The following is a 27898-nucleotide window of genomic DNA, read 5'->3' on the forward strand; positions in this document are numbered from 1 at the left end:
TCAGGCTCTCTGTATGGTCCTACAACTTCCCAATATCTGACTAGTACAACAACCAGCACAACATACATGTCCTCTCCCCTGACTCTGCTTACGTCCGCTCCTCTCCTTCCCCGACGTAACGTTACCCTCAGAGACAGCAGGCTCTTCCTGTCACGTGGTATTCCGCGACTCCTCCCACGGCCACCAGGTGGAGCGCGTGCTAGGCTCTGCTCTCCTCAAGTAACAGCTTCAAATAACACAGAGGGCGCTCCCTGTCACATGGTATTCCGCGACTCCTCCTCCCTACACAGACACTAGAGCGCTTCGTGGGCGGACCCCGAGGATGGAAACAGCCGACGGCGCGGCGCTCCGTGTCACGTGGTATTCCGCGAGTCCCTCCCCCTCTAGCGGATGCAGAGTAACTGTTGGCAGAGCGGTTAGTAGCCGGCTGGTGGAAGGAGCGACCATGGAGGAGACACCGGGAGCAGCTAGAGGTACCACAATCGGGGTTACTAGTGATCACCCCTGTGACAGTGTGCCCCTGCTGGTGGAATGCTGTGTATGCTAGCACCACCTATATTTTCTTCTTACAATGGGAGGACAACGCCTGGACAGCTGGGGGCAGGGCCGGACTGACCATTTGGAAACTCAGGCACTGCCCAGGGTCAGTAAGGGGGCCCATGAGATGCCCCTGGTACCTATTTCATAGGCTTTTTTGAGTTTGGGCAAGGACACAGGGGCCCCATGATCCCCTATTGTCCGGGGGCCCCATGAGTTGTCAGTCCGCCCCTGGCTAGGGGACATCAGAGGTCTCCCTGGGCTGTGGCTGCATTGCACTCAATGGGAGGAATGCATATATTTCTGGTGACTTTTAATATTCCAAGACGAGAATAACTCAAGGTGACGATGCAAGGACCCCAGTCCTGTAGCGGTCACAACTAGGGACATGAATCTGTCCGCGTCTGCAGTGGGAGAGGAGCGTCCACACTGCGTTCATCCCCCCTTCCCTGGTCACCTCACCCATCAAGTTCTGTACTGGGGTGGTGGGAGCCTGAGGGAGAACTGAGAGCCTAGTTCATCACCCCTTCACCTTGGATAGCCAGACAGCCAGCCGCAGTGTACAGACCCAAAGTGGCTATTCAGTTCAATAGCGATTCAAATCCATCCGCTGACATGTGCTGTCAATCAAATGAAAAGCAGATCTGCTGGGGAACTAGTCCGTCTCCCATCAAGCTCCGCCTACACAGTGACAGGTCATTTCCCGAATGTGAGCATTGCCCAGGGATGTGCAAATCATATCGCCCGACGCCCAGGACATGCAGTGCTGGGCGACAGGCAGGTGGTTTTCCTTTACATTTAGCCCAGCTGTGGGCAAGGAGTAGGGTTTACTTTATGTGGTGCGATTTTCAGGTCAGTTTTCAGGGTGATTTTCAAAGGTAGTTGTTCATATGCGATGTAAATGTCCTCTATTCACGTCTATGCAAAACTGACTATGAATCGCATTCTATGTGAGCAGTTATCTCAGAATGCCACTCTACCCTATGCTATGCGAGTTTGGAACGCACAGCACCAAACTTGCACAGGACCCTTTTTTAAACATCTTTACTACAATGGCAAAACGTAGGTTCAGGTGCCATTATTTTTTGTGGCACCTAAAATGAGGCAAAAACTGCACCACGTGAAGCTTGACGCCCAAAAAGGAGCAGGCGCTTCTTTTAAGCGACAAGCTTCATGCAGTGCGATTTGCCACGTGATAATCATGGCAAAACCGAAATGCGTTTTAGGTGCCATTGAGAATAATGGCACCTGAACCTACATTTTGCAAGTGTAGTTATGTATTTATTTTTAATGAGGACAAGTAGACTGGGACCCAATTTAGTCCCGCTGACAAGTATTTTTTTTTTTTTTTAAATTCCACACCCCTGATTGCCTTATGTGGCTGATGACATCATCTGTATCTCCGTTGACATTTAGCTTTTGGCTGGAGAATCCCCTAACCGACAGCTTTTTATTTATTTATAAGCACATAGCACTTTTGATTTATTTGTTTTGTGGATATTAGAGCGCGGTTAATATTTAAATTAATTTCTTAAAAATGCACATCAGAAGAGAGTGGGCTTATTAACCAGTGATCTAGTACTTATACCTTCATAATATACCTCAGTGGCTCGCAACCTAGTTTGTTTGTAATAAGTCCTCCCATTCTAACTGTGCATGCGCGGCTCCGGGAGCGTGCAGCGCGGTGATTGGCGGTGCGCTGTGTCCCTTGGACACAGCGGATCACCAATCCACGGAAAGAGCCAAAGATGTCGGCTCGATCATGTGATCAGCTGTGTCAAATCACAGCTGATCTCATGTAAATAGGGAAATACCGGTTATCAGCATTTCTTTCCTCACGAGCTGTCACGCTGACAGCTCAAGAGCAGAGGAGAGTCGGTAATTGGCATCCCTCAGAGGGGACATGTACACTGATCATCAGGGCACTGATGATCAGTGTGCCCTGATGATCTGTGTAGCCCCAGCAGTGCCACCTGTCAGTATCAATCAGTGCCAGCTGTCAGGGCTCATCCATGCCACCTGCCAGTGCCACATCAATGCCACATTTCAGTGCCCATCTGAGCTGCCTTTCAGTGTCACCCATCTGTGCCTGTCAGTGCCACCTATCAATGCCAGTAAGTGGTGCCAGTCAGTGCTGCCTATCAGTGTGCATCAGTGCCCGTAAGTGCTGCCTACCAGTGCCGCCTATCAGTGCCAGTCAGTGCCGCCTATCAGTGCCAGTCAGTGCCCCCTATCAGTACCATATGAGTGCTGCCTTTCAGTGCCCATCAGTGATGCCTGTCAATGCTCATCAGTGCCTCATCAGTGTCCATCAGTGCAGCCTATCAGTGCCCATCACTGCAGCCTCATAAGCGCACATCAGCAAAGGAGAAAAATCACTTATTTACAAAATTTTATAACAAAAACTAAGAAAAAACTTTTTTTTTTCAAAATTTTCAGTGGTTTTTGGTTTGTTTAAGAAAAAATAAAAAAACCCAGAGGTGATTAAATACCACCAAAATAAAGCTCTATCTGTCACAAAAAAATGATAAAAATTTCATATGGGTACAGTGTTGCATGACCGCGCAATTGTCATTCAAAGTGCAACAGCACTGAAAGCTGAAAATTGGCCTGGGCAGGAAGGGGGTATAAGTGCCCTGTAGGCTAGTGGTTAATAATGTGCTAGTATGCAATGTATACTATCACATTATGCCATTACCTTGCAGGGATGTTTTGTTTTTATCTGCGGTTTAATATCGCTTTAAGAAAACAACTTGGCTCTCTCTTGAGAATGCTGCACACACCATTGGTATTGGATTATCAGGGGGAAACCAGTTAGCAATGGACATCTTTTTCATACCCGTCTGATTGCTAATTTCTTCTTTACCTAAAGCTAAGAAATGCAGTTTTTGGACACGTCGGCAGGACAGGTACATTGAATTCATGTATGGAACCAGAGAACATTCTTCACTTCCATTTCCATATACTTTCAGCTTTGTAGTAAACAGAATTTGAAATATTTATGGGATAATGTCTTTACATACTTTCTAACAAATTCTTTTTATCTACAGAGGAAGTCTTACAAATTGTGCAGGAGTTTAACAGAAGCTCTGCTGTCACCTTGGAGGTATATATTTTATGTCCTGATCTAATTTAGAGCAGAACTCCATCCTACCTGACTCTCTACAACTATTTGGGACATTGTAAAGATGAGCTCTTTTACCCACTAGGTCTTTACAGTTATCTAGGCAGCAGCATAGCTGTGAACTATTGCTTGGCTTTTCAGCTGAGATTCCTGTGTATCAGCACAAGTGAATTCTCCAAACATTGTTATGGAGAATTTAAAGTGGAACTAAACCCTCCTATCCTTTACAGCCAAGGAAGCTGCCATCTTAGCCTCTGTTTGATCAGCAGTTGCCATGGTGCTGTACACGTGGTCAGTTATGACACCAGCCATTTGATGGCTTGACAGTTCGGCCGACAGCACAAGCAACCGTGACACAGCATGCCTTGAATGTAACTGTTTTGGAAAATAGTGAAATTGATGGGTTTAGTTACACTTTGACTTAAACCATAACAATTACTATCTCTTATTTTTGCTCCTTTTTGGCCTGATAAAATTTCCAATGAGAGTGTTTTGTTATATCTGTTTCATAAAATACTTTTTGATATTGCCAGAAATTTTGTGAGCTAAAAACTTTCTTTGCTCTCTGTCTGAGCTCAGGGAGGCTACTTTTACCGCGCTTTCTGAGCGTTTTTAAAGGACACGTGACTTAAAAACTGCACCAAAAACGCTTCTCAGAGGCGTTTTCCATTGATTTCAATGGGAAGAGGTGTTTTTGGGGTGTTTTTAACTCACCAAACATGTCCCAAAGATGCTGCATGCAGGAGTTTTTACACCGCACCCCAGGCGCAATGCCTCAGTGTGAAAACATACATAGGTATACATTCACATACATCGGGAAGCTTTTTTCTTGAGCTTTTCAGGACCTTTTTTTAATGCAAAAATGCTTCAAAAACTCCTCAGTGTGAAAGTAGCCTTATGGGAATGAAGAGAGATCTATGTTCTTTGAAGGCCATCAGGAATTAAGTAATCAGATCAACAGTTATTTTTCTGTATTTGCAACATGTTTGCAGGGATAAATGCTCTTCATCCCTCTAATGTATTCTCTATTGGAGTGTTTGGAGAATTTTCTTGAACTAGTGACTCAAGATTGCACAGTAGCAGTAGCTGGAGTCACAGCTTAGAAGACCAGGACGTTATACTGATCCTACCTATGCCCCAGGATATATATATATATATATATATATATATATATATATATATATATATATATATATACATACATACATACATACATACATACATACATACATACATACTAGGGATGCACTGAAATTTCGGTGGCCGAAATGTTTTGGCTGAAATACCCTTTGAAATACCCAAAATGAAAAAAAGCACCGATACAGGTGCCGAAAAAAACCCACCCCTTGGCGCCATCTCCGCTGCCGCCACCAGTCACCGCTCGGTAGTTCTCAGCCTTACCTGAGAAACCATCGAACAATCCCAGCACTGGGCACAGAGATGAATGAAGGAAAGATGGCCTCCACTCATGTCTATGCCCTTGGGGACCGGAGCGATGTCACTTTCGGTTCCGGCCTTTTTTTTTTTTTTAAAAGCACTAGATCACTGCTTTTTTTCGATCCAATGCTTTACATTGCAGAGGAGAGATGTGGGGTCTTATTGACCCCATATCTCTCCATAAAGAGGACCTGTCACTGATTATTTCTATCACAAGGGATTCATGCATTTCTTGTGATTAAGCATAAAAGTGATTAAAAAATTTTTTAAAGGGACAGTGCAAAAAAAAAAATGAAATACATTTTTTTTAAAAATGTTTAAAGTGCCCCTGTCCCCCCGTGCTCGCATGTAGTGGTGAACACATACGTAGGCCATGCCCACATATGTAAATGGTGTTCAAACCACACATGTGAGGTATCGCCATGAATGTCAGCAAAAGCAATAATTCTCGCACTAGTCCTCCCCTGTAACTTTACACTGCTAACCTGTAGAAATTTGTAAAGCATCACCTATGGAGATTTTTAAGTACCGCAGTTTCATGCTCATTCCACGAGCGTGCACAATTTTAAAGCGTGACATGTTGGGTATCTCTTTACTCACCGTAACATCTTCTTTCATATTTTACAAAAAAATTGGGGTATATATTGTTTTTTTTAATCAAGGTGTATTTTTTTCCAAAAAATATATATTCATTTTTAAAAACAGCGCATTTTGGTTTTCGTTTTCGTTTTGGTGCATAATGGTTGAAGACAGCGGAGATCCTTCCACCTTATTACAGAATGTTCCTGGAAGAAGCACTGTATTGCCGTCAGTATTCCTGTTCTACAGGATTATACTACATATGAACCACGTAGCATCTACACCAGACATTAGCATCCTATTTTGGAATTTACATGGTGAAATTGTCTGATATATCTGGACCAATATTTTGGGCTTCAGGATACACATGCATTGTAGGTTATGCCAGATGGTCCAGTTGTGGTGCTCATTTTGTACATACTGCCTTGAATACGATTTATTATCTGTTAACATGGAATCACTATTGATTTGTATATCATAGAAGGTTGGTGCTGTAGCTTGGATCAGAGTTGTGGATGTTTTTTATGTTAGTATTTTAGGGGGTGGCAAACAGTGAACAGTTTGTAAGGTGGATGAGTCTAGCAGCAGCATTATGGGGAATGAGCTCAATTTTGGAAAGATTGAGTTTGTTGAAGATGTACTACATTGTAGGGATGCACTGATGTATCGGCTACCAAAAAGTATCGGACAAAAACAGAGTTATCCGCATTTTGCTGATAGAAAAAAGGTGCCAATAATGGCATGCAGCGTCCCATAGAATTCATTGCAAAATTGCATCTCATTGACTTCAATGCATAAATGCCCCTAGTGACTTCAATGCAAAATCGCCTCCCGTAGACTTCAATGCAAAATTGCCTCCCATTGATGTCAATGCAAATTAGCCTCCCATTGACTTCAATGCAAAATCACGTCCCATTGACTTTAATGCAAAAACGCCAGCCACAGTAATTACATTTAAAAAAAAATTTTTAAAACTATTTTTGGTTTTTGGCAAATGCATCCTGAATTTTTGGTTTCAGCGCCGGAATTTTCACTTCGGTGCACCACTACTGGACAAACTGGAGAGTGCAAAATCTGGGGCAGCTCTGCATAGAAACCAATCAGCTTCCAGGTTTTTTGTCAAAGCTCAAATGAACAAGCTGAAGTGAGATGTTGGTTCGCTACCATGCACAGCTGCACCAGATTCTGAGTGCTCCAGTTTTAGTAAATCTCAACATAGTTTTGTCTCAGAAACAAACTGGCTTCATGACAATATAGACCTTAAGTACATTGTTTAAATTTTGGCGTGTCAGTGAATACCCACCAAGACATCACTTTACAGAATTGTTCAGATTTATCATTATTGATAATTAAACATTGGTTTAACATCACCATATAGTATTCTACAATAATATCAATCATTTTTTAAACTGAATGTTTCAGATTAAGTCACAAATTGCTGATATTTTGAATCAAAGTATCAGTGAAATTGAACAATTTCGAAGTCGCCTTTTAACAGTTCAAATCACCAGTGGGATACAAGAAGAAAATGAGGTATGTCAAGTTACCAAAATAATTGATATATCATTACATTTTTGTAAAGTTTTGCATGTAAAGCTTTTAAACAGTTATCAATCAAAAAAGAGAAGTATTCCTCAGCTCAAAGCCCATCTTCGAGCAAAGAAAAAAAGCTTCCTTGAAGTGGTGCTGTCCCTAAACTACAAAGGTTTAGATCAGGGGTCCTCAAACTACGACCCAGCGAGCGGCAGCCTGGAAGCCCCTGATTTCACCTGCTGCAGTCAGAGGAGCAACAGGAGAGGAGGAGAGCACACCAGGTACAGTGCATTATGGTATCCAGTGTATCAATGTACAGTGCATTGCAGTGTCCAGTATGTTAGTATACAGTGCATTGCAGTGTCCAGTGAATCAGTGTACAGTGCATTGCAGTGTCCAGTGCGTTAGTATACAGTGCATTGCAGTGTACAGTGCATTGCGGTGTCCAGTGCATTAGTATACAGTGCATTGCGGTGTCCAGTATGTTAATGTACAGTGTATTGCTTTACAGTGTACAGTGCATTTTGATGTCCAGTGCGTTACAGAGTACAGTGCATTTTGATGTCCAGTGCATCACAGTGTACAGTGCATTTTAAATATTGTATTGGTTTGTTTTCTGTTTTTTTGTAGTACAAATAAGATATGTGCGATGTGCATAGGAATTTGTTAATATTTTTTTCAAACTATAGTCCGGCCCCCCAACAGTGTGAAAGTCAGCAAACTGGCCCCGTTTAAAAAAGTTTGAGGACTCTTGGTTTAGATGCTCATTTAGGTCAAAGGGGCATCTAAAAGCAATTTTTCTTGTAGATCACCCTCCCCAAGCAATCATTGCTCTCCTTTCCTCCCATATTCTTTGGCAGTGGACTGCCCCTCAGCATCCTCATGTCCAGTGCAGGGCTATGGGCTCTGCATTGGTCTAGATGACATCAGAAGGCATCTGAACATAGTGTCTTACAACCTAGGGGAATCAGGTATGTAAAACTGCTTTTTGCTAATTTAGGCCCCTAGACCTAAATTAGCTTTTAAAGCTGATCTCCAGGTTTTGTTACACTTTTCATTTGGGCCAAGCTAACACGTTAGGCCACTGGATGTGCTGTATAAATTGTATGTATACAGCACTATGTTCTGGGTGCGAGTCGAGAGCTTCTACCTGTAACACAATAGCATCTGTCCGAGCTGCGCTCAGCCATTCATAGAAAGCAATGTATTTTATCCATGAATACAAAACTTCTTTTGATTGCATGTGTCAGAGGTTCTAACATCATCAGCCTGCCTCTCTGACTCAGAGGAAGCTTTGTATTAAGCATACTAAGGATATGAACAAAAAGTGCATAAGCAGATGTTACCTTAAGTGAAAGCCTCATGTAAAAATGATCATTAGACACAAAGATGTAGACAGCTCTATACCCTAACTTCTGACTTTAATACTGCCCCAATAGCTTATTGGTTCTTTAAAGTAATTGGTGGGGCTCACTGACCAATAGGAAGAAAGGAGGAGTGTGACTAATCTTGAATTTTACAGAGATTTTCATGTGAATTTCCCTGTATCTCAGGATCTACTAGTTAATTTACGGTATTTTAAGTTTTTGTAGGCAGAAGAATAACCTTTATAAATGTATCTCACAAAACCAGGCATGCAGCCCTTTTACAGGGATGCAGACTACCTATGATCTTTGACATAGCCCCACCATCTCAAAGGCCAACGCACTCAATGGCAAGTAAATAAGAGTGGGATACCATTCCTCTGACTTGAACACTTGTTTGGGACTAGAAATTAGGTCTTTTTGTGTACAGCGTCACCCTGGGGGCTTCAAGGTTGCACAGATGATGATTTGCTGAAGAGTTACTTTATGCACATATCCTTTTTGGGGTCTCTATCTAGGGGTATAATAAATTCAGATGGATGGGGCCATGCCAATTTCACGTGAAACTCCAGCCAGACTTGCTACCATTACTTATCTACTAACACTGCTCATTTTGTACATGGTGGATGGTAAATTTAGTTACACATTTTGTACATTTGAAAACAATGATGTTTTTGGCAATACTAAATTAAAAGCTTAATTGGTGGTACATTGTACAGTTAACAGGCATACACACTTTTTTGGATACTAACATTTATTCTTTTGCTATTCCACTCCAGTCTTTGTTTTCCTATATTCGTACCTGTTGATTTTACCAGTAAGACTCTTCCCTGAAACTTCCATTGTTAGGTTGTCAACACTAGTTTCTGTCTATGCAGTAGAAGCTTTGTCATCCTGGGGTGCTGGCTTCCTCTGTGGATTCAAAACTGATGTGCAGATGCACAGTGTGCTAAAAACCCAGATCACTGTGTTCAAGTTTGTTGAATTAGGTTTCTTAGTTTGAATCCCAACCAAGGCACCTGCATTGACTTTGCTTGTTCTCCCAGTGCTTTTGTGGGTTTCCTTTGGGTACTCCGATTTAATCTCACAATCCAAAGACTTGCTGGTAGGTTAGTTGGCTCCTATCTAAAATTGGCCCTAGTATGTGTAAGTATGCATGTGAGATAGGGACCTTAGATTGTAAGCTACCTAAGGGCTGGGACCATTGTGAATGTACAATATGTAAAGTGCTGTGTAAATTGTGAGTGACTATAAATACATATAGTAATAAATATATATGTGGCACTTTCAGAGAAAAAGGAAAGTTCTAGATTATTTATATCTCAGGGATATCATTATACCATTTTGGTCATTTATGCAAAGAAGCTGATTAACATTTTTACATACCCCTTGTCAGGGCTCCAGGTATGACCAGAGGTGTGTGGACTGACACAGGGAAACACAGGCTTCAGATATGGTATAAACAATATAATTTATTAAGACTAACAATACAAAACGCAGTGCAAAACTAAACCTAAACACAGTGCAAACAAACCAAACCACCCACAGATAACAATACATACAAAGCAAGAGTCGTCAGGCAGGCCGGGTCAGTAGCAAACGGGCAAACAGAGTACCAGGAACAGGCGGGAGAGTGGTCAGGGTCACAAGCTGGGTTCAGTAACTCACGGGCAGCGCAGTACAGAGGGTCAGGCAGAGAATGGTCAGGGTCACAAGCCAGGGATCAAACAGGAGAAGTCAGCAGAGGTCAGGATCAGGCAGGGTCGGCAACAAGTCAGGCAGAAACAGGAATACAGGATACAAGATACAGGGGCCCATGGAAAACACACACCACGGCCTTGACTGTGAGTCTGGCCATTCCTTAAATACAACCCCTGCAATCAGCTTCAGGTGTTTTGGCTGATTGCAGGGGTGAGTCTCTGATTGCTGAGAGCACCCGCTGGCCAGCCCTGGTACTGCAGCCCACAAGGCAGGTGAGTCCCACCATTATTGGCAAGTCCATTTCTGACACCCCTCATTATTACTAACCAGTTCCACTTATGTAACCCTCTAGACATCCAAACTTCATAAATGTCCTGAAGACAGTCTCATTATTTAGCTATAACAAGCTGACTTGGAGCAACCCAGAGTCTCCTGCAGTCTCTTTTGCCTGCCCTCACATATTAAACAATACCTTTCACACATCCACACATTCCTGTTTATTAACTCTACAGCAGTGGTTCTCAACCTTTCTAACGCAGCGACCCCTTAATACAGTTCCTCATGTTGTGGTGACCCCCAACCATAAAATTATTTTCGTTGCTACTTCAGAACTGTAATTTTGCAGTGGGAGGAATAGTGCCCCATCATTGGTATCAGTGGGAGGACTAGCGCCCCATCATTGGTATCAGTGGGAGGAATAGTGTCCCATCGTTGGTATCAGTGGGAGGAATAGTGCCCCATCATTGGTATCAGTGGGAGGACTAGCGCCCCATCACTGATGTCAGTGGGAGGAATAGTGCCCCATCGTTGGTGTCAGTGGGAGGAATAGTGCTCCATCATCGGTATCAGTGGGAGGAATAGTGCCCCATCATTGGTATCAGTGGGAGGAATAGTGTCCCATCATTGGTATCCGTGGGAGGAATAGTGTCCCGCCATTGGTGTCAGTGGGAGGAATAGTGCCCCATCATTGGTATCAGTGGGAGGAATAGTGCCCCATCATTGGTATCAGTGGGAGGACTAGCGCCCCATCACTGATGTCAGTGGGAGGAATAGTGTCCCATCGTTGGTATCAGTGGGAGGAATAATGCCCCATCGTTGGTGTCAGTGGGAGGAATAGTGCTCCATCATCGGTATCAGTGGGAGGAATAGTGCCCCATCATCGGTGTCAGTGGGAGGAATAGTGCCCCATCATCGGTGTCAGTGGGAGGAATAGTGCTCCATCATTGGTGTCAGTGGGAGGAATAGTGTCCCATCATTGGTGTCAGTGGGAGGAATAGTGCCCCATCATTGGTATCAGTGGGAGGAATAGTGTCCCATCATTGGTGTCAGTGGGAGGAATAGTGCCCCATCATTGGTGTCAGTGGGAGGAATAGTGCCCCATCATTGGTGTCAGTGGGAGGAATAGTGCCCCATCATTGGTGTCAGTGGGAGGAATAGTGCCCCATCATTGGTATCAGTGGGAGGAATAGTGCCCCATCATTGGTGTCAGTGGGAGGAATAGTGCCCCATCATTGGTGTCAGTGGGAGGAATAGTGCCCCATCATTGGTGTCAGTGGGAGGAATAGTGCCCCATCATTGGTATCAGTGGGAGGAATAGTGTCCCATCATTGGTGTCAGTGGGAGGAATAGTGCCCCATCATTGGTGTCAGTGGGAGGAATAGTGCCCCATCATTGGTGTCAGTGGGAGGAATAGTGCCCCATCATTGGTGTCAGTGGGAGGAATAGTGCCCCATCATTGGTGTCAGTGGGAGGAATAGTGCCCCATCATTGGTATCAGTGGGAGGAATAGTGCCCCATCATTGGTATCAGTGGGAGGAATAGTGCCCCATCATTGGTGTCAGTGGGAGGAATAGTGCCTATCATTGGTGTCAGTGGGGGGAGGAATAGTGCCCCATCGTTGGTGTCAGTGGGGGGAGGAATAGTGCCTATCATTGGTGTCAGTGGGGGGAGGAATAGTGCCCCATCGTTGGTGTCAGTGGGGGGAGGAATAGTGCCTATCATTTGTGTCAGTGGGGGGAGGAATAGTGCCCCATCGTTGGTGTCAGTGGGGGGAGGAATAGTGCCCCATCGTTGGTGTCAGTGGGGGGAGGAATAGTGCCCCATCATTGGTGTCAGTGGGGGGAGGAATAGTGCCCCATCGTTGGTGTCAGTGGGGGGAGGAATAGTGCCCCATCGTTGGTGTCAGTGGGGGGAGGAATAGTGCCCCATCGTTGGTGTCAGTGGGGGGAGGAATAGTGCCCCATCGTTGGTGTCAGTGGGGGGAGGAATAGTGCCTATCGTTGGTGTCAGTGGGGGGAGGAATAGTGCCTATCATTGGTGCCAGTGGGAGGAATAGTGCCCCATCGTTGGTGTCAGAAGGAGGAATAGTGCCGCATCGTTGGTGTCAGTGGGAGGAATAGTGCCCCATCGTTGGTGTCAGTGGGGGGAGGAATAGTGCCTATCATTGGTGTCAGTGGGGGGAGGAATAGTGCCCCATCGTTGGTGTCAGTGGGAGGAGGAATAGTGCCCCATCGTTGGTGTCAGTGGGGGGAGGAATAGTGCCCCATCGTTGGTGTCAGTGGGGGGAGGAATAGTGCCCCATCGTTGGTGTCAGTGGGGGGAGGAATAGTGCCCCATCGTTGGTGTCAGTGGGGGGAGGAATAGTGCCCCATCGTTGGTGTCAGTGGGGGGAGGAATAGTGCCCCATCGTTGGTGTCAGTGGGGGGAGGAATAGTGCCCCATCGTTGGTGTCAGTGGGGGGAGGAATAGTGCCCCATCGTTGGTGTCAGTGGGGGGAGGAATAGTGCCCCATCGTTGGTGTCAGTGGGGGGAGGAATAGTGCCCCATCGTTGGTGTCAGTGGGGGGAGGAATAGTGCCCCATCGTTGGTGTCAGTGGGGGGAGGAATAGTGCCCCATCGTTGGTGTCAGTGGGGGGAGGAATAGTGCCCCATCGTTGGTGTCAGTGGGGGGAGGAATAGTGCCCCATCGTTGGTGTCAGTGGGAGGAATAGTGCCCCATCGTTGGTGTCAGTGGGAGGAATAGTGCCCCATCGTTGGTGTCAGTGGGGGGAGGAATAGTGCCTATCATTGGTGTCAGTGGGGGGAGGAATAGTGCCCCATCGTTGGTGTCAGTGGGGGGAGGAATAGTGCCCCATCGTTGGTATTAGTGACACAAATGATGGGGCACTATTCCTCCCACTGACACCAATGATACTTACCTTGCTGACCCCTGCTCCAGCCTGGGCTCGCTCTCTCCCTCTCCCATCTACAGCCTGCAGAAGCAAAATTTGCACTTACCTGTCAGCTGTCTTCCTTCTCTGGCCTCTCTCCTCTTTACTCGGTCCTGCAGCTCCCTCGATCTTCTTCGATCTGCGCGCTCTGCCGCTCGGCTCCTCCTCTCCAAGCTCCACCTCCTCGCCGGTGATTGGCCGCCTGTGTGCCTCTCCTGAGCTACAGTTCCGGTGGCCAATCAGCGGCGAGGAGGCGGAGCTGTTGAGTGATCCCGGAGGTGTGGCCAGGTTACAGGGGCAGCATATCATCCCGCCCACAGATCGCGAGACAGAGCAGCGGTGTCTCGGTTCCTAAGACCATCGGAAATATGTGTTTTCCGATGGTCTTAGGCGACCCCTGGGAAATGGTCGTTCGACCCCCAAAGGGGTCGCGACCCCCAGGTTGAGAACCGCTGCTCTACAGGATTGGAGATGGTGAGAACAACAAGACCATGGCCACCAGGCCTGTAGCCTGACTGAAGACATGTTCAAAATTTTTCAACACAGGTTCAGCCTACTTTCTTTCAGTGAGAAATGCCTTCTGTGACAGGAGTGACTTTTGGGTGTGGGGGTACCTCTCTATCATCTCCCCAAATTCTTATGTTTAAGTGACCCTGTGCCTGTTAGGGTGCAGGGTGTGTATGTGAAGGTCTATTGTGTATTGGTGTGTTGTCCTTTGTCCCTGCCATGTGGTTGCCTATTGGACTGCCATGTGGTTATTCCTTTGTTCTCGGCCACATGGTTGTCCTTTGTCCTTGCCATGTGCTGCCCCATTGTTCTGTGTCTTGGTTGGATGGGGAGGGGTGATGATGTGTTTCCTGCCCATACTGTAGCCCTCCCCACTGATGGGGCGGGCTGATGATGTGTTTCCTGTTCCTGATTGTGTTTCCCACCGCTGCCTGTACCTGATTGTGCGGTCCCACCGCTGCCACCAGTGTAACGGAACCGGAACCCGATCACTCTTGGGTATTTTCCGTTATACCGCAGCTTCCCCTGTCCAAACACCATCCACGGACCACACCCTTGAAATCCCTCAGGAAATAGACAGCACCCAGCTCTTCTTAAAACAGGAAGCCAACTCTTTATTTTAACACAAAACACAGGATATATACAGAGGGCGGGGAAACACAACCAGGAACGGGAAACACATCATCAACCCGCCCCATCAGTGGGAAGGGCTGCAGGGAATACATCATCAGCCAGCCCCATCAGTGGTAAGAGCTACAGTGAACCACCTTAACCAACCCAAGACACAGAACAATGGGATGAAGCACATGGCAAATAAACAATGGACAGCCATGTGGCCAAGAACAAAGGAATAGGAACAGAGGAATAGCCACATGGCAATAGACAATGGGCAACCACATGGCCGAGAACAAAGGAACACACACTATACACAAGACTGGGACATTCACATTTACACCCTGTAAACATGAGGGGGACATGAGCTGACCAAGCGGTCCCCCCACCCCCAAAAGTCACTCCCGTTACACCTTCTTACTGCCCACTGCTAGAGATAGTGATATTAGCTTGGTTGACACGTAGAGGAGGGACCAGCAGACACAACACAGCACCACTGCACACAAAAAATGAATAGGATTCCTGAGCTGGCCTTGTGACTCAAAAAAGCTAAAACACAGGTGTACAGATCTGAAAAGGCCACCTTGAGGTGCACAGTCCACAAATCATTATAATCTTAAATTGCAGAAATGAAAATGTACATCTTAATTATTTCTGATTTTAACATTTGCATTATGGTTTAAATAATAGGCAATAAGATGCATGAGTTTTAATGTTTCAAATTTTTATAACATATTTCTTTTTTCTTTTATATTCAGTGTTCCTGTTCATTTTCTTTGTAATACAGGCTGGCAAAACATTTTAAAAGTATTTGTTTATAAGTGTACAGTTATTTTTCTCATGTTTTGATTAGCTAAGAAGAAATTTGAATAAATAGGGGTTGATCTACCAAAAGCAAATAGTCTGTTCACTTTCCAAAGGAAGTGTTGCTTTGCAAGAGAATTTTCCACTGGCTTTGGGTATTTGCAAAGTAGATTTTCACCATATTCACAAAGGAAAAAAAAACAATATATCTAAAGCATACAGTACAGGAATCAGGCGAGGTATTCATAGACCGTGGGATATAGGCTTGTACCTTCAGGTGATTGGATGCTTACAAGCATTTGAAGACGTACCTGCTGGGCACCTGTCCTAAGGTGATGGGCCTCTTCTTCACAAAGTAATCACTTAGCTTTACCATCTATATATTTTTCTTTATTATATCTATTAATTCTTTTTACCAATTCCCCACTGACTTCTAATTCCACAAATGGAAGCCATGCTACCAGGTCACCTGTCTGTTGGGATGGCCTGTAATGTTGCTGAATTCTGCATGGGCACTCACCCTGGCGCTAAGTACAACGTGTGTAGTTAGCCATAGTGTACTATACAGGTTCAGGGCCATAGTCCATCCCTATGGAACCCAGTCAGTCCCTGAAAACCCCTTCGAGGGTATGCCCACCATGACTGGTAAAGCCTGGACTATTGTGGACAAGTAAGATCAGGTCCCCTTGCTTTTGACCGTTACTGTTAAACATACTTGAATTATAATCCCTAAACTTTTCTAATTTTATGCTAAAACTCTACCGTTCAGAGCTTAGTCTCATGTGGATGACTAGGAGTAGCATCACACCACAGGTTGCACATATTATTGTTTGCATATGATAAATCAGGTCAGTGGAACTTCACCTCATTCACTAAGATACGGGAAAATTCCCTTGCAAAATGAATAGCCTTTTTATCTTTAGTAAATCAACCCCATTGTAGTAGTGTAGTTAAAATGTGACATCATTTTTATGAATAAGTTCCATTGTTAATTATTTCATTTCAGAGTAATGACATCATCTATGCTAAAGACAAAGGGCAATGTCCTGACAATACTGAAGAGGAAGATTGCTTAGGCAAACATAATTTATTGCATGCGGCAGTTGAATCCCCATTGATTGTAACATCAGAGCAGTTGGGTACACTGGATTCCATCAGACCATCATCAGACAGTGATCAAAATTCACCTGTAAATGCTGACACACAGCAGAACTATAACCTGCAAAGCATTAATACAGAAAAGTGCAAACCAGAAGAATCAAATGTTTCATTTGAAAGTGAGGGAGTTGACTGTTGGAGACCAGATTTATATACTTCACATAAAAACGAGACTGAAGCAAACATTGAAAGTTTAAGCTTATCTGATAGCACTGTAAATGTAAATGAAAGTGGTCCGCTGAGTAGTACGATGAAAAATAAAGAATTTGAGGACATTGTACAGATTGACATGCTACTATGCATTACGGACCTTATTCCACCCTGTGATCCTGATTACTTTAGTCCTGAGTGTAAGGAAATTGAGCCAACACTAGAAAAAACAGAAGATAAGAATACATCTGATAAGGAAAATCTTGAAAAATTGTTTAAAAGTATAAATGAAGGAATAGCAGGGTTAAAAGGTTTAAGTGAAGCAGATGAGATGAAAACCGCAAACCACCTTGAAAGTAAGGCATTTCAGAAAGCTTTAAGACAACTGCATATTGATTCAGAGTTCCTAAGCTCTGAAAATCTGCAGTGCAGAGAAAAAATCAACAAGCTCAGAACAGAAAAAAACTTCCTTCATGTACAGTTATCTATAGCAGAGCAAAATGCAAAAGCATATCATCAGCAAGCAAAAGCACTGACTGACAAATGTGGAGAACTTTTTAAACAAAGGAAACAAATTGAGGATGAAAGAAACCATCTACGTTTTGAGAAGCAGTTATTGGTGAAAGAAGTAAAACGTTTGAAAGAAGAAAAAAAGACGTTTCATAAAGACTTAGCAGCAGCTAATACTGAAAAAGAAGAGCTCATAGAAAAGTTAGATTCCTCACAGAAAACTGCATTGTCTTACGCTAAAGAAAAAGAAGAGTTACACCACCTGTTGAACAAGACATTAATTGAAAATTACGACCTCCAGAGAAAAGCAGATGAAAATAAAACCCAGCACGTGATGGTAAGGGGAAAAGTACTCAGGGAAAATTAGTTCTTAAGCAGTTTTGCAAACATATATTCAATTTGAGTGTGTTCATTAGGAGGGTTTAGGAAGCCAGTTGTTTCAGGAGTACTTTTTTCCAACCCAGAGCAAAAGTTTACAAAAATGACAGTGTAAGAGCAATAGTTTACCTTGCTGCTATAAAGCAATGTGTAAGAAATATGTGGAATTTGTAAGGCTATTGTTCGCTGCCACTGATTTCTGATCTGGTGCAATTCCCTTTCTCAAAGTTTAATTGTGTGCATTTTTCCTAGCTGGGCACAGTGGGACAAAGTAGGATAAAGAAAAGCCAAATACCTTTGCTGCTTTTGAATGCTCCATTGTGATGTCCAGACACAGAAGACAATAGAGTCATAATATGGAAGTATTTGAAAAAGTCCCTGTTTTGTATTCCAATGGTTTTTATAAATTTTTAAACATTATAAAACAGAGGCAATAAAACTCGCCCACACAGGGGCTATCAATTGCACAGAAAAAAAAAAAACAAAATAAAAGGAAAACAGTGCTCTAACGCCAACAGGGCAAAAGGTACGCCCACGCAGGGGCTATCAATGGCACATAAGGTACAAAACATTAATGCAACTGACTCTAACAACTAAAGGCAGCTGTCCAGTCACACCAAAAACAGAGAGAGAGAGAAAGGGGAAAAAAAAGGGGGGGGGGCAAAAAGCAGGGGTCAAAGAGCGCCAGTATCGAACGCCATTACATCCCCAGGCTAGCCGGGGGGAGTGTGGAAAAGGCATATTGCAACCACGGCTCCCATATTTTCAAAAATTTACGGTGGGAGTCGTTGCGGATACTCGACATCTGCTCGTTGAGCATCATAGTAGTCATACGATCCCGCACCCCCTGAAGAGGGACAAACGGACTCTTCCAGGCCTGGGCAATTGTTCTAGTGGCCGATAAAAACAAATAAGAAGCCAACTTCTGCTGGTGAGCCAAGAGGCCCGGTATGGGGCAATGAAGCAAGACATACCGGGCATCCCGGCGTATGGAGAGATGGAACAAGGTGAAAAGGAGGCCAAACACACGAGACCAAAAACGAAACCGTCTCGAGCATGACCACCAGATGTGCAAGACATCTCCACGATGGCCACAACCCCGAAAACATTGATCACTACAGGCAGGGTTAGCCTGGGCCAACCGAGCCGGAACCGAATACCACGAAACAATACCTTATAGGCTGCCTCCAGTGTGGTCGTATTAAATGAGCATTTAGCTATGAATGACCAAGCCCTATTCCAGTCCTCCGGATCCACAGCCACTCCCAGATCGCGCTCCCACTGAAGAACATATGAAAGAGAAGTATGCGACGAGCATCTGTTCAGAGCTGCATAAAGAAGGGATATAAGGCCCGGACGCTGTTGGCAAAGCTGTTCAAAAGCAGATTTCTGGTACGGGAAAGCAGAAGTGCTCCGCAACGAAAGCAGCCAGTGTCGCAATTGAAAGAATTCCGCCGGGGGGACATTCCACGATTCCTGAAGAGAGTTCCAGGTGGGAAAGGACCGAGAAATCAAAAAGTGTTGCACCTGCGAAAAACCATTAGTCACCCACCAAGAAAACGCCCCCAGATGATCCAAACCCGATGGGAAAAGAGGGTTGTTGATAATTGGGAGCAAAGGCAAAAAAGGTGACATCAGGCCACCAGAGTAACGTACCGAGTCCCAGACTTGTAAGCCATGAAGTAACATCGGACTCCGTGCCATAGGGCGCAGGGCAGGGGGAAGCCATAGAAGCATCGACGTTGCGATAGGGGCACAATTAGGTAGTTCCAACAGGACCCAAAGGGGGATGTCGGAAGAGGCATGCAACATAGACAGCGGGGCAATCTGGCTCGCCTGATAATACTTGGTTACATTGGGCACCCCAAGACCACCCTGGAGTCTGTGAGCAAAAAGCGTATTTCTGGATACTCTGGGGTGCTTATTGGCCCAGATAAAACGCATAAACTTCGCCTGAAGCAAACGAACAAAATGAGGGGGAACCCCCACTGGGAGGGTGCGAAAATAATACAACAATTTCGGCAAGATGGTCATTTTCACCAAATTAACCCGTCCTATCCAAGACAGGTGCGGAAATTGCCAAGAATGCATAAGAGAAGATAAAGAGCTAAGCAATGGATAATAATTCGCAGCAAACAAGGAGTCATAAGTGGGGGTCATTTGTAAGGGAAGTGGGATTGTAGGCGCGAAACCAAATCTGAAGCCAAAGTAATATTGAGGGTGACAGTCTTATCCAAGTTGATACGGAGACCTAAAATCAAGGAGAAGCGCTCAAGAACCTGTTTCAGGGGGTTGGTAAGAGTCAGGAGGGCATCGTCCGCAAAAAGGTTCAGCTTGAATTCCTGTCCCACGTAAGGAACCCCCGATACATTGCAATCGTTCCGAAGCGCTAAAGCCAGCGGCTCAAGTTCCAGGACAAAGAGCGCTGGGGACAGGGGGCAACCCTGTCTCGTCCCACGCCCAATAGGAAAAGGATCTGAAAAATACCCAGCGTATTTAACGGAGGCCGAAGGGGAAGAATACAAGGCCTGAATCCAGGAAAGAATAGAATCCCCAAAACCCCAACGAGACAGCACAAACCGCAGATATTCCCAGGATAAGGAATCAAAGGCTTTATATATGTCTAAAGACAGTAAAAATCCCGGGATTCTCCGCTGTTGCAGAAAATGTATAGGATGGACCACCTTACGAACGTTATCTCCCGCCTGCCTCCCAGGGACGAACCCTACCTGGTCCCTGTGGACCAGGCTACGCAAATATTTGTTGATGCGAAAACTAAGGATCTTGCCCAGTACCTTCAGGTCTTCATTAAGAAGAGAAATGGGCTGGAAGGCATGAGGTTCCTGTACATCATCGGTCGTCTTAGGAATCATGGCAATATGCGCTCTAAGCGCGTCTGGAGAGGGCAAGGAGCCCTGTCGTAGCTCATTAAAATAGCCAAAAAGGGCGCCAACAGGGTTGAAAATTTCTTATAATATAGACCGGAAAAGCCGTCGGGACCTGGGGCCGCGGTAGACTGTAAAGATTTGATAGCTTGGAGCACTTCAGGGCCACCTGTGCTGCCTCGGATAACCCAGGAAGTCGGAGATCTTGAAAGAATGCCTCTGCTTGAGCCACGGGGAAGGGATCTGGTTTAGCGTAGAGGCGCGAGAAACGGGAAACAATCTGCTGGGGATTAGAAGTACAACCACCTGTAGGAAGTCGCAGTCGAATCGGTTTGTGGGGCTTCCCCACAGAATTGAGCTTCCTGGCCAGCATCGGGCCCGGCTTATTAGCACAGGAATAAAATTTGTGTTTGGTCCAGCGCAGGGCCCGTTCCACCTCCGAAGAGGCAAGTAGATCCAACTCTGCCGCCAGAACATCCCGAGCGCGTTTATGGGCAGCGGATGGAGATGACTTCCATCTGCAGAGGCCAGAAGAGAATGAAGCTCCAAAAGTCGGCGCTCCCGTTTCCGTACCGCCGCCAGCTGCATAACATGACCCCGCACCGTGGCCTTGAAAAAGTCCTTGTTTTGGACAAGGTAGCTGTGACATTAATCCTCAAATGACCTAAGTAGACCTTTAGTCATATAGCTACTCAATATAATTGAAGCCTAGAGACACCCAATTCCAAAGGTAAAATTCAGAAGTAGTCAAGGAAGAAACGATGTTGTACCTGTTTGTTGATGGGTAGGCATGTGGAGAAAAGTAACCCAGGGGAATTGCTCCCAACAGGTCACTGGAGTGATATTAAAGGCAAGTTTAAAAAAAAAAATGTCATACTTATCTGCTCTGTGCACTGGTTTTACACAGAGCATCCCCAGTCCTCCTCTTATTGGGTCCCCCGCAAGTGCTCCTGGCTCCTCCCTCCTTTGCCCACAGAGCAAGCGGCTCGCTATGGGGGTACCCAAGCAAGTTCACTCCTAAGGTGCTGCTCTGCATGTCCATTCACACACAGGGCCGCATCTTGGTCTTTCTCTCCTCATTGGCTCACTGGCTGTGACAGCAGCGGAAGCCAATGGCTCCCGCTGCTGTCACAGCCAATGCAGAGGGAGAGTCCCCAGAGAGCCAAGGCACTTGTGCACATCGCTGGAACGTGATGGGACAGAGGTAAGTATTAAGGGGGACTGGGGGGCTGCTGCACACGTTTTTTTATCTTCATGCATAGAATGCACCAATAGTTCAGTTGTTCCAGCTCTATTGCTTTATAACAGCAGAATACATTAGGATCTTCATACCAGAAGGGGCCTTCAACATAAACAGGATAGATTTTTTATATCTGGGACTTCGTTTCTTGTACAGGTGTACCTCGGTTTATGAATGCCTCGGTTAACGTAATTTTCGGTTTAAGAATGAAAATCCATTAAAAAAAATGCCTCGGTTTAAAAATTTTTTCACAATACGAAGTGTATGTCGGTGACAATTTTTAAATGCAATTGCCGGCTTTTTTTTTCTTCACTGTAGCTCACAGAATTAGCTGTCACTTTCCCCAGAGCTAAAGGATACTTTATTTATTTTATCTCGGGAACAAACTAAAAGGAAACATTGTTTCTTTTAACTGGGAGGAAACAAACTAAAAGGAAACTTTCTTTCTTTTAGCTGGGGAGAAAGTGATAGCTGATTCTCAGAGCTATAGTGAAGGAAAAAAAAAACCTGGTAATTACATTTAAAATCCGGCACTGATCTATAGCGACAGCGACTTTTTTTTTTTACTTTTTTCTGACCTCCGGAACGGATTAATTGGTTTTCAATGCATTCCTATGGGAAACCGCATTTCGGTTTACAAATTTTTTTCGCAATATGAAACGTCCCAGAGAACGCATTAATTCATAAACTGAGGTACACCTGTATATATTTATTGGTTCAGAGTCAACTGCAGCTCGTAGAGGTAACGTTTTGTACTCCCTGTCCAAAACTGCTATTTCTGAGATTTCTGAGTGGTTTCTAATGACCTCAGCAAATGACTCAATGATCAGGGCATAAATTAGGGAGGAAATGGGGCACCTTTGTCTAGTGCCATTAGTAAGGAGTTGAAAGCTGTGGATAGCAGCCCTGTGGTGCAAACGTTGTTGCTGGATATAGTGTATAGAACCTGGATAGGAAAGCCAATGAAACTTGAGACTAATTATAAAATTGACAGCTCTTAGATATCCCCGTGTACTTGGTCAAATGGCTTAATCCAGAGAAAGGAGCAGAGAAGGTATCCAGTCAGTTTTTGCCCACTGCACTAAATTCAAAAGTCACCCAGTACCATATGGAACCTGGTGACCTTTTACAAATCCTATTCTTAATCAGCTGAGGCTGTCTTACAACCAAGTAGTCATATTCTTGGTATAGGTTTTATAATTGGTGCCAAGCAATTATTTTGGATAATAATTTGCAGGGGACATCATAGCTTAAAGTAGTTCTAAAGTCGTTTTGTTTTTTAGGTAAACACTCAAATACTAGTTTCCCCCCTCTCTGTCCCTAGACACCTTTTCCCTCTCTTGATCCAGTGCTGTGCATGTCTGCAGCACAGGCAGCAGCCTGCACAAGTGCCCCCAGAGCACATGGCTTGTTGAGGGGATAATCAGAAAAGAGAAGTGGAGAGCAACGGTGGGGGGCTCCTGAAGACCGAGGTAAGGGGCCACTCTCTGCAATATCGTTGCACAGATCAGACAAGTATAACATGTTTTTTATTTTAATTAAGAAAAAATCAAATGTAGTATCACTTTACGATCTTCTAGTGTGCCATTGAAGTTGGCAGTATCTGTCATTTATTGCATTCTAATTTTTTTCTCCTGGGCTGGAGGACATACTCCTTATGAGCATTCCATAAAATGTTAACATTGGTAACAGAGTTAGCATTAAGTTTGAAATATTGTTCAATTTCCATCTGTGATATGTTGTTCATGGACAGGGTTACGTAAAGTGGTTAAGTTCAGTCTCAGAGGAGAGGTGCGGTTTAGTTTGTAGTCTTAACACAGGCAGATAGACTGGTATGTGGTCAGACTGTGTTATATTGTCATAGTCAGCCCTATCTGTTGCAGAATATGTTGGTCCACTAGAAACATATTATTCCACATTTTTCAGTGTAAAAAGGTAGTCACGTTCAGACCCATGTAGGCTTCTCCATGCATCATATAATTATTAACATCTTAGTAAGTTAAGGAGAGTGCAGGTACATCCTTCATCATTTGTTAGTGGAATCTAGGGCACTATCTTTAACCTCCTTGAAGTCACTGATAATAAGGTGACTTTGTTGGAGCTTCCTGACTTTCTTAATGAGATCAGTCAATAATATTTTTTAGTTTATATGGAGTGCTTCAATATTAAAGTGATTGTAAACCTTCACCTTGTAAAACAATCCATTCAGTTTACAATAGAAATAAAAGGAAAAGCATTTGTGTATAGATATAAAACAAAAACAATTTATGTTTTTTTATAAGTGATCACATTCCCTCTGTTCCCAGCTGTACAAGAGCAGAAACAGCAGTACACTGATCTGGCAAGTGAATGGCTGTGTGGGGTGGGGGCGGGGGGGGGGGTTAGGACAAGTCTGATCATTGGAGGAGAGCCGACTCAGTTCCCAGCTTAGCTAGAGAACTGACCATGGTGTGTTCTCTTACTTAGTGTGGTCAGTTTTTAATAGGAAAACAGAGGGACTGGCAGGAACAATAGGGATTTCACACAAAGGAAGCAATACAAAGAGTACAATATACTTTTTCATACAAGTACATGGTACAGCAGGCACATATCAGGAATATGAAATGTTGGGTTTATGGTGTGTATGTGTGATTAATTTGCGCACCTAGAATCATATACCTCCCTCCACTATCACACTCTGTAAAAAGTGGTTGGTATGCTATGGTATAAAGCCTTTCTTTTTCTTTCTTTTTCCTTTTTCCTTTCTTCAAAAAAGCAGTGGTGGAAATTGCAATGCTTGACTGAGGGAGGGTTGGTTTTGCAAAGATGAATTTTCTGGATGCATAGAACATCATATTTCTGTGTGTTTGCTTTCTTTCATAGAATGGAACATTTAAATGGTCTATTCAGGCCTTTTACATTTAAAGAAGTTGCTTTTAAGAGCCATCTAGAATTCATGAGTAGCTTAACATCAACAGAGAAGAAATGGTGAATAAGGTTTGACATGAAGAGTATCCATACTTCATTAAAGGCATCAAAGGTACAAATAACAGGTTATATACTGTGGGTAAGGTACAAGAAGAGAAAGAAAATGCCCTTGTGAAGTGAACAACTTTTAAAAGTTGCATTAGAAGCTTTAGAGACAGTTTTAACACTTTTCAGAAAATAAGATTTATTACTAAAAAGGTCAAAATGGTGCAATTAAAATATTTACAGAAAAGATGTAACAAATATATATATATATATATATATATATATATATATATATATATATATATATAAAGAGAGAAATAAAACAACAGAGAAATAAAAGAAGTTTCAGAAGGTAGGATACTTGCAAAAGTCCTTGGTTTAAGCAGAGTCCAAACGTCCGAACAAAAAGGTTGCCTGTTTCCTAAAAATGGTTCCTGGTGTTAAAAGGGAGAATCTCTTCTTTTCTCTTTCCATGCATGTCATCCTTTTTTCTAGTATCCCCAAGGGGTGTCTCCTGAAAGCAAAGAGCCAATCGCCTCATTTGGGGATGGGTGTTAGGCGGGGACCCAGGCTATGACCAAATCCTTTCCAAGTTTATACCATGGTCAATAACCTACAATAGGTACAGGTAGCATCCTAGCAACTGGCAGATTAATATGCAGAATCATATTCCAAACGTCCTGATACCAAATATGGCATATCCTGCCATTCCGGATAAAAGATACTGTTTTCTACTCTCTTGTAGATGCTACATAGGAATGTAAGGTGTCATGTGACTTGTATTAAAATGACCTATCTGAATATATGTGTTATATCAATGTGCCCAATTCCTGTTGAAGTTTATGAATTTGTATGAAAAGTGACTCATGTGGGATGTACGTTTTATGGCCCCTGCTGTAAGGCTTACATGTCAAGTGACCAACTGAGTTGTGGCTTTACGACCAGGCCAAGGGAAGTGTTTGTCAGACACTCTGGCACCAGGCTAATTAGGATTACAACCATGACGCTTATTCAGCTGTGCCCATGCACCTGTGACCCCAGTTCACATACAGACTACATTCCATTCACAGGGAGGAGGGGGGGACTGGAGGAGTGAGAATGATATTTTCAGATCATGATACAAGATGGTGGTCAGCGTCCATGTGTCTAAGCGCACAATTGCCACAGAGGGGAGCTGCACAATGAAGGTTTTTTACCTTCATGCATAGAATGTATGCCTTTACAAACACTTTAATTCATATCAATGATGTATATATTTCTTTCCTTTTGCTGTGGTATTAATATATAAAACATACAATGTTAAGTCATAATTGTTCTGGCATCCTAGTGTGGTTTACATTCCCTTAGGTGGTGAGCAGGGATTGGTAGTCACAACCAGGTATTTAATTTTGAAAAATGTGTCACTTGTGTGGTAGTAATTTTCTTTTATCATGCACACCTTGCTGACCAACTTTTATAGTGGAATTTCACTGTTGGCATTAGTATGTGAGCAGTATATGCAGAACAGCCAGTGATGCCAGAAATCATTTTCAGCCAAAATTAGTGATAATCTTGGCTATTCAAACAGCATGATTGCTATTATTCTGCACAGTTAGGTTTGAAAGGTTACTTATTTTTCAGTAGTCATTTACAAGAGAAAATCATTGCAAATTTTCAGTTAACACCTGCTTTAAATTGTTTCTTCCCAAAGATAATTACTATCTATTTTCTGTGTATTACAAAAATGTAATTTAGTGATTTATAATAAAACATTTCCATATGGCAGAATACTTATTGTATTACATGATTGTTTATTTTCAGAAAACAAAGAAAGACCTGAAAACCAAAGGAGACTAAAGTATGGAAAGACCTGAGTCATGGAGCTACTGAATATACACTAAATCTATCATTTGCGTTGTCTTAGAGATCTTGTTAAACAAAAATACATGCTTTAAAGTAATAGTCATGTAAGAATAAATACAATTATTTTTACAATCTGTATTTTAAATATCAAACATTTAGAAATCAAATAGAAATTGGTACAATAGGGAACAAATTGGACTAATGCCTAATGGAAAAAAAAGGAGGTAGAATACAGAAGAAAAAGACTGATGGCACTTATCTTTATTTATCTTTATGCACTTAATCTCTTTACAACTAGCAGTTTTTTGGGGTGATTTTTCATAAATCTGTTACAGAATATAGCAGTCTACAATTATTAATCTCCAAAATATGAGCATGCGTGACTGGATTCATTCTTGCTTCACCCACCAATCTCTCAGTGTGTTACAGAGCAAGTAGATTATATCATGTGACTGCTGGAAAGAAGGTACTTATGCAAAAAATTACAATGTGATCTGTTAATGAATTTATTCTCTTCATAGCAAAGAAGTATAGTTTTAATAGGTTTAGTGATACTTTAATTGCTGCCTCCACATTTTCAATTCTCTCCCAGCTGCTACTACATGCTGCATGATCTGCAAGTTTGCCATAGCTATCTCCTCAACTCCTGATCTCTGTGCTCCAGGGATTGCCGTATCTGATATCTTCTCAATCTCAGTCACCCAGTTCTTACCCTCTGCCAGTGCAAAGTGCTACATCAATTGCAAGTTCACCACCACAGTGAAATGTAAGTGGTTGTAAAGGATGAAGATTTTTAAAAAAAAAAAAACCTTCTGTGTGTTGCCCCCCCCCCCGGGGTCTCCACTAATACTCACTTGAGCCCCCTCTCAATATGCATGAGAGCGTAGGCTGTCCTGGGACTCCCTCTCTTGTAAATCACAGCCAGTGAGTCAATGAGAAGAGGGCGGGGCCAAGCCATGGCTCTGTGTCTAGGGCGGGGCTCAGGAGCCAGCCCGCACCAGTGCACTCATAGCAAGCGGCTTGCTATTGGGGGGCACTGGTCAAGGGGGAGGAGCCAGGATTGCCGTCTGGGGACCCGAGAAGAGGAGCAGGGCTGCCCTGTGCAAAAACCACCAACCAGGTAAGTATAATGTGTTTGGGGTTTTTTTTAAAGCAGAAACTTAATATCACTAACTACAACCATCACATATTTCCATAGCTATAGGGCTTTACACCAATTTGGTTGCTTTTGTTGTATCATGGGAATTACAGTAGGTCACTTCATCTATTGCTCTTCGAGAGAGAGAGAGAGAATGTTACAGGCCTCCTCATTGTCTTTGGTATTGTACATTTGGATGATTAGTTTTGGTCTTTTAAGCTACAGTATCTCACACAAA

The 27898-nt window shown here is 43.7% G+C and overlaps 1 pseudogene; it reads left to right on the forward strand.

Moving 5' to 3' along the window:
• The first annotated feature begins 445 nt into the window (after positions 1–445).
• LOC149469168 (uncharacterized) lies at positions 446–26549 on the forward strand (annotated as a pseudogene).
• The last annotated feature ends 1349 nt before the right edge of the window (positions 26550–27898 follow it).

The sequence above is a fragment of the Staurois parvus genome, unplaced genomic scaffold (assembly GCF_062004578.1).
Source record: "Staurois parvus isolate SC_StPar_1 unplaced genomic scaffold, SC_StPar_1.0 ptg000080l, whole genome shotgun sequence".
NCBI classification, from domain to species: Eukaryota; Metazoa; Chordata; class Amphibia; order Anura; family Ranidae; genus Staurois; species Staurois parvus.